Source organism: Lotus japonicus, chromosome 5 (genome assembly GCF_012489685.1).
Source record: "Lotus japonicus ecotype B-129 chromosome 5, LjGifu_v1.2".
NCBI classification, from domain to species: domain Eukaryota; kingdom Viridiplantae; phylum Streptophyta; class Magnoliopsida; order Fabales; family Fabaceae; genus Lotus; species Lotus japonicus.
Genome location: NC_080045.1, coordinates 1,405,192 through 1,413,585, shown reverse-complemented (window position 1 = coordinate 1,413,585; position 8,394 = coordinate 1,405,192). Strand labels below are relative to the sequence as shown.

The following is an 8,394-nucleotide window of genomic DNA, read 5'->3' as shown; positions in this document are numbered from 1 at the left end:
TGCTATGTGCTATGTGGGTAATCTAGGATGTGTGGTGCATGCTTTATATGCTAAGTGCTAAGTGTTTATGATGCGATTTATTGATATATGACATGTTGTTGATTGTGATGATTTAAATATGCTCTGTACTGGAATCTGAGATTCTGAATGGTGAGAATAGCTGGCAGGTCATGCCGATTTTATTTTGAGAGTTTTGAGAAAGTTTGATAGGACGAACGAGGTTCGGGCCTTAATTTTGTTTAGTGGATCGAGACATCCTCTGGAAGCGACTTGGGATTGGGAGATCCTGAAAATGTATAAGACTTGCGATAAGACAAAATGGAATCTATTTTATAAAGAAAATTCATAAGACCTTAAATAACCTCAAAATCTTTAAGTAATGATAACAACCTCGAAGGAAGGCATTGGAAGTCAAATCATAGTTTTGGAAAAACGAGGAGTGTCGTCGGATCCAAGTGTTGAGTTTGTTGTTGTGCTGTTGGAGCAGCGTTTGTTGTTGTGCTGTTGGAGCAGCGTTTATTGTTGTGCTGTTGGAGCAGCGTTTGTTATTGTGTTGTTGGAGCAGCGTTTGTTGTGGTGCTGTTGGAGCAGCTATGTGTCGTTATGAAGTGTGTATTTTGGTCGCAGAATCGACTTTACCTTAGGGTAAGCTTTTAGAGACTTTAACTTCCCTAGAACACGTGGCGACGTGTCGAGTGAGGACGGAGACGTTGTTTGACTAATCATTTTGCATACATGCAACATTAATGAGGTATTAACACAGGACGTACTCTGGACCTCGTCGGTTTCCAAAATGGTCATAAGACCCAGAATGCCGTGAAAGAGCGTTTGTAGACGTCTCTTGTAGCAGACCGAAATGGCAGACCTACGGGTTTACTGCTGATCTGACTACCCCTGTTGGAGTAAGAGGCACGCGGGCCAAAATGGCTCCACCGTGGCTGGTGTTAGGGCTGATCCGTTTGATGTCCATCCCTTTCCGGAATGCATGTGGTTGACTGGGTTAACCTGCATACATATCATGCAACATGCATACTAATTTAGTTGTTGAGTGTGATTGGTAATTGTTAAACCTATTTGGAACATGCTATCTGCTATTATTGTGTTTATGTTATTGTGGAACATGCAACCCTAGGAATGACATCTTTAGCTATAAACCTAAGTGGCTATCTATTATTTGTACCTATTGGGTTTATTATCTACATAGTTCTTTAGAGTTGACCCTCGCGTCTTCTGTGTGTGCTTTGGCGGACAACGCCTTTTGTCAGATGAATATTGCGAACTGGTTCACCATGGTCCACCCTTCGGGGGGGATTAGGTACGAGATGATAGATCAGGACGACCCCGGGTCGTGGGTGGTTGACCCCGCGAGCCACCGAGCGACGTATTCGGGGCGCATCATGGAGGACCACGTGGACAGTGGAGGACTCTTGAGGTCAGGAGTGTTGAGGCGATGCTCTATCAGCTTCAACTTGCCACCGGGCGTTCACTGCGGACCAGGATTCGGAGGAGCACCGCCGCCACCGTCATCTTCAGAGGAGGAGGATCCCTCAGAGGAGATTCCAGTGGGAGTGCCTTCGACAGGGTCTAGTGCACCCTTTGTTGCGATCATTGATGATCAGGGTTCGGGCCCTAAGCCCGTGAGTCCAGCATCGGAGCGCACTGCGGTTGCGAGGGGAGGACGGATAGGGCTGGTAGACTTGGTCGTTCTGGATTCTGATTCAGACGACGATCATGCTAGCACATAGTTTTGAGTGTTGGTATGAGCTCCTCGAGTTAGGATTAGTGTAGGAGTAGAGTTTTAGCTCTGACAGTCTTGCTTCATTTGTTACTTAGGGGACAGGGTAGATCCGCCTATAGCTTTTTGTGTGGTTTCCTTACGGGAATCACAGAGAGTTGGTTGGACTTAGGAGGTCTTATTTTCAGGCCATTGGGTCAGCTGATTCTCAGTTTTGAGGGATGGTGTTGCGGGCACTTCACCCTTTTCATTTGGTTTGTATATATTGCCTACGGGCGTTGCACTTTTCTTTCCGTCACTGGAGGTTACTCGTGACGAGGTTGTTACTTACAACGGGGGCTGTTTATATATTGTATATTAGTTCTATTGCTTTTCGCTTTTGGGTTTTATTTAATTCAGTCTTGTCTTAGTTATTATCGAAAAAAAAAATATTTCACGTTTTTCCGCATTAAGTTTACTTTTGGTTACTAAAGTGACGCCACCGAAATCGGGGTGTTACACTTCCAGTCTTGCTACCGGAACAAACGTTTCAGTATAGTCTATTCCTTCCTGCTGACTGTAGCCTTGAGCAACTAGCCTTGCCTTGTTTCTCACTACATCTCCTTTCTCATTCAGCTTGTTTCTGAAAACCCATTTGGTTCCAATCACATGAACGCTGTGAGGTTTCTTCATTAGGTTCCAAACATCATTCTTGGAAAATTGATTCAGTTCTTCTTCCATAGCCAGAATCCAGTCCTTGTCTTGAAGAGCTTCATCAATTGACTTAGGTTCAATTAAGGACACTAACCCTTTCAGACTGAGCAAGGTCTCTTCAGAGGGTCTGAAGGTTGATCTGGTTCTGACTGGTTCATCTTTGTTACCCAGAATCAATTCCTTAGGATGAGATGCAGTGATTCTGCTCTTCTTTTGAGGTTGTGAATCAGAGGGACCAGCTTCTTCTGGTTCATCTTCCTCTGGCTCAGCTTCCTCTGGAGCTTTGCCTTTGTCAGGAACATTTATGCTTAAATCTGCAAACTTCTCAACTAGCTTTGACTGATCAGAGTCAAGCTTATCATCAAATCTAACATGAATAGATTCTTCAATAGTTTTAGCATCAGTATTATAAAATCTGAAACCTTTAGATCGATCAGAGTAACCAAGTAATAGACATTTAGAAGACTTAGCATCAAACTTATGCAATCTATCCTTAGTATTTAAAACACAGCAGACACAACCAAAAGAATGAAAATAAGAATTGTTGGGTTTTATTTTCTTCCACAATTCATAAGGAGTCTTATTCAGAATTGGTCTCACAGAGATTCTGTTCTGAATGTAACAGGCTGTGTTTACTGCCTCTGCCCAAAAGTACTTAGCCATGCCAGTTTCTTGGAGCATGGTTCTAGCCATCTTTTGAAGAGTTCTGTTCTTCCTCTCAACAACACCATTTTGTTGAGGAGTTTTGGGACAAGAGAAATCATGTGCAATTCCATAGGAATCAAACAGACTCTCAAACTTGTCATTCTCAAACTCTCCACCATGGTCACTTCTGACACGCACAATTCTACAAGCCTTCTCGTTTTGCACTTGGGCTATGAAGGTAGAGAACACAGAATGAGACTCATCCTTGCGGGATAGAAATTTTACCCATGTCCAGCGGCTATAGTCATCAACAAAGACCATCCCATATCTCTTGCCACCTATAGACTCAGTTTTCACTGGTCCAAACTGTAAGACCCTGAAATAAATAACTAGATTATTTATTTAATTTCATTATATTAATTAATTGAGTGTTTATAATCTATTATTATTTTTAAAGTTATTTTCCTGACTTGATTTTAATTACGAATCAAGGAAATCATTTAAATGATAATTAATTTCAAAATATTTTATTTTCTATAGTTTCATTGAAAATAGAAATAATATCATTAGTCTTCTTATTTTTAATAAGCCATAACTTTTGTTTTATTCGATAAACTCAATTCAACGCTCCGTGAGCTATCTGACAAATTTCTTTTTCTTTCAAATGATGATAAGTACTATTGTCATTTTCTTATAATTTATACTTGACTTATACGCATAGTATGACGACGTCATATTTGTTCTAATTGTCTCACAGTTATTCTTTAGCTCAGTTTCTACTTCTTTCTTGGTCTATGAATCATTTTATTTTGCTCAAAGTGATTCAAATTTATATTTTATCATTTCATAGAGTTCCTCATAATTTTTGGGATAATAATATATCACCCTTATATTTTTATCTTAACTCTATGAGCTAAATCATTCAGTGTCTAAATCAATTCGTACCGGTTTTAAAAAAATATATATCTTCTCAAAATATAATTAGAAAATATCTCACCATCCTTATCCCTCCATCCACCTCATCCTCGACTCACTCTCATTTCTCTCTTCCTCACTATTTCTTTTTCTTCCTTCACGTTTTCTTTCTTTCTTCAGCAGACCCATTTCTGCTCTTTCTTCCTTTCTTCTCCTTTTCTTCTTCTTTTCTTTCTTGGTTACCTACTTTATCTCCTTCTTTTATTTGCTGCAACAACTCCCCACCGTTCCTCTTTCTCTTTTGATCAGCATCTCCACAACCTTTTCTTCTCCATGGACAACCAGTCCATGAGCCACCACCTCTACTCTCCCTCTTGCAACCGCTGATCACACCATCACTATCACCATGATTCTTCTCCTTTCTAATTTGCAGCAACAAACATGGCACCACCACCAATATGAAAGCCACACACACCCCTTCTCATCACATATTTGCTCCATCTTCTAACCACCACCGTTCCTTGCTCTCCATGGAGCCTAACAATCCACCATCTTTGTTCTCCTTCTTCTGGTTTTGAATGGAGACCCCCATGAAAGGACCCAAGCACCACCACCGTGAGCTCCATCACGCAGAGGACGCCACCGGCACATCATCTTCTCATTTTCCTTGGTAAAAGCCTTAATTTCTTGATTAGTATGTTTGTATATTTGATTTCTAAATTTATCTGGGGTTTAGATGAATCAAAATGGTTTGAGATAGTGTTATGGTGCTGAGAACATGTTGGAAATTTCAAAACCACGTTCTGTTATGAAGTCCGTCACAAACATCAGTTTTTCCGTCACAAAGCTCTGTTTTTCCGTCACTAACAGAACCTGCAGGGGACAATTCCCTGTTTCGGTTCTCCAACTTGAAAATTGCATAACTCTCTCATCTTTTATCCGTTTTAGGTGTATGATCACTTTTAAGAAAGCCCCAAGAGTCTACTTTAATATAAAACACATTTGAAACTCTTTCTACTGCTAATTGGCTGAAGAAAATATATATTTCTAATGTAATATGTTTTACTAATCTCTTTACGAAGGTTGAGTGGTTGAGTAGAGTTTTATGTTAATGTATTAAGTTTTCTAAAAAGTTGTTTCCTTTGAGTTAAGTGGTTTTGGGGGTTTTAAGGATTTTGTTTTAAGCCTTAATGTGCTTGAAAAGCTTTTGCGAAAAGTTTTGAAAGTCGAACAAGTTGTCGGAGTGTTAGGGAATAAGCGTATTGATACTATCTCGCTAGTCGATGGATGCTTAGGAATAACAAGATTGGATAGAGTTAGAGCAATTAAGTTTGGATTTCCGAGTGAGGAATTAGACTCCGAAAGGTATTAATTAGAATGGATTAAGTTATGATTGCAATCTTGATGTTGGAAGATGACTTAGGATTGAATCTTGAATTCCAAGAAGTCTATGAGCTTTACTATAAATACTTGGTTCTAGAAGGTCTAGATTTGAAACTTTGGAAGTTCAAGGACTTAGAAGTGATTAAGGGATTGATTGAGGACTAGAAGTTATTTCTTAGAGATTGATGACTTATCTATAAGTTGGGATTTTTGTAGAACCAAAGTGGAGTTTCGAAGAGACTAGGGTTGTGTGTCTAATGAGATATCGCGAGTTTAAGTTTAAGAGAAATGATTCGATCGTTTTGAAGGAGCTTATGAGTCATGAATAAGTACATAATCATTAGATAAGAAGAGTTGGTTGCCTTGGAAGTTAACTATGGTTTATGGATTACTTGATAAGAGTTAGTGGTTTTGATAAGAATTGATAATGATACAACGTTGGCTTGAGGAATAGATCGTGAGAGCGAGTTGAGACATTAAGTTGTTGTAGGTGACTTGATAAGTAAGTATTGAGGATAAAGAGGATTATGGAATAGAAAACGGGAAGTGGTGTGTAGTATTGCGAAAATACCTCAATGAGTATCCTATTAGAGACTGAGATCTCTAAGGAAAATGAGAGGAGTAAGTACTAGTAATGTGTACTTATCTATTTTGACAAGCATATGAGTATTTGGTTTTAAAGTTGATTTACTAAGTCATAAGATTTTGAAGCTTTGTTATTGCTTTGTTGTCATTATGATGACTTATCTTAATTTCTGAGGTTGATCTTGATGGTTTATAACCATTAAGGAGATTGAGTTTAACTTGTGATTTCGTCGAGTCAATTGCTTGAGAGTGTAGCTTTAGACTTGGAAAGTAGGTAGCTCAATTAGTGATTATGTTATGTGTACTTATGAAGGGTATGAATAACAGAAGCGCTTGACGACGAAGCCAAAGAACAGACGGAAGTGAGCCAACACGGGAAAGCAAAGATATGACTGGATTTGATTTGAGTCACAACTTAGTAAGGAAAGCGCCTAAGGTTAGGGAAACTTACTAAATATTAGCTATGAATGCATGATAGGCGTCGATCAATTCGACTTATGCTTTACTTTGATGTTGATTATGTTGATGAACTGATGTTGTGATGTTGTGCTTTGTTGGATTGTGCGTTTTGACGCGACTTCGGAGTGGAGATTCATTGATCTGGTGATCTTTGATGTTTCGGGTTGGATAAGCAACCCTAGGCAAGTTCAAACGAGGGGTTTGGGACTTAGCCATTTGTTGGGATTCGTTGGTTTACTTAGACTTTCCCCGGGAAACTTCTTTTGGGTGGTTGGTTTTCGGAAAACCTAGAATGAATAGAATTTTGTAAACTAAAGACTTGGGAAACCTAGATTTTGAGAAATAAACTCATAACCTGACTAATCTGAATTGAAATCATTTTTTATTAATGTTTAAGTATAGGAAAACTGAAGGGGAAAATATTTACGAAAGACGGGGAAAAGTCGACCTTTGTTGTGAGTTATTGGAATTGGGGAAAGCCACTAAGGTGAGCTATGGTGATGATTGAAAGTCACCGAGTACTTTACGTACTCTTGTTGATGGGGTTGTGTTGTATTGACCGACACTAATCCCTTGGGTTCTCTTGTTGTTGGAGCGGTGTTGTATTGACCGACACTAGACCCTTGTGTATTCTTGTTGATGGAGTTGTGTTGTATTGACCGACACTTACTCCGAGTTGTGTTGTATTGACCGACACTAACTCATGGGTTTGTTGAGATTGGGTTGTGAGCTAGACACTTTCGTGGTAAGGACGATTCGTTGTTTGGCTAACCACGTTGCATTCAATCGGGTGAATAACGGGAATGGTTCACCTGTGCATATCATGGTGAATAACGGGAATGGTTCACCTTGCATTAATGATGAATAACGGGAATGGTTCATCATTCGGTGAATAACGGGAATAGTTCACCAAGGATGAATAACGGGAATGGTTCATCCAGGATGGATTTCATCCAGGATGGATAACGGGAATGGTCCATCCATAGTGAAAATGCTTCACTTGTGGCGAACGGGAACGCGTCACAAATCCGGATTCATATTGTGCATTTCACGCATACATTCATGCTGACTGAGACTGTGTGCTGTTTGTTTATTGAAGCAATGTTAGAGCCATAACATGCTAGGATTACTTATATGCTTATATAACAACTTATATATATACCCTGTCACATGTTGAGTGTATATGTACTTATTGCTGTGAGTTGACCCTAGCGCCTTGGCTTTGTTTGTATGTTTGTGTTTGGGCGGTCGGCCTGCTGCCAGACGACGAAAGGAGGTGATGTGAGCAGATGCTACTCCACTTGGAAGATCTATAGAAGACTCGGAGAATAGAGTCGGGTGTAGGGCTAGAGCCTTTGGGTAGAAAAGCTTACCGTTATTGGTTTAAGCTTGCAGGATCATTTGATGATTTGTATTTAAGGTTTCGGGTAGGTTCCGGTGCATTGCTTTCCTATGGTTACTCAGTGTGGAAATCATAGGGAGTATATCGGATTTATGGAGTCATTGCATAGTGAGTCCGTGTTGGATCTTAGTTTATTTGCCATGTACTCTATGCTGTGCCTTGATCGAGGCCAGATGTAAATTATTTACGGTTGGGAGTATGCATTACATATTTTAGAAACACTTCGAAAAGGAAAAAAAAATAAATACTCACATTTATAAATCCCTTTTGGAAAAGATTGCATATTTACTTTAACATGTTACTACCGTGGCACCCGAAAATGTGGGGTGTTACACAAACAGGTCGATATGCAGAAGTTCCAATGGCCTTGAGGTAGAGACAACATTCTTTGCCTTGAAAGGGACTTTTGTGAATTTGCCTTTATGACATGCTTCACAAAGAGCATCTGAAGAGAACTTCAGAGTGGGTAAGCCCCTGACAAGGTTGAGCTTACTCAGCTGAGAAATCTTTCTCATGCTGACATGCCCTAACCGTCTATGCCATACCCATTGCTCCTCATTAACAGAAAGAAGACACT

At 39.7% G+C, this 8,394-nt stretch overlaps 1 long non-coding RNA gene across 1 annotated transcript; it reads left to right on the top strand.

Annotated features, from left to right (window-relative positions):
- Positions 1–3,835: 3,835 nt before the first annotated feature.
- LOC130721547 (uncharacterized) lies at positions 3,836–8,092 on the top strand. The gene is made up of 2 exons (XR_009013504.1): positions 3,836–4,658; positions 7,679–8,092. It is a non-coding gene; the product is annotated as an uncharacterized LOC130721547 (long non-coding RNA).
- The last annotated feature ends 302 nt before the right edge of the window (positions 8,093–8,394 follow it).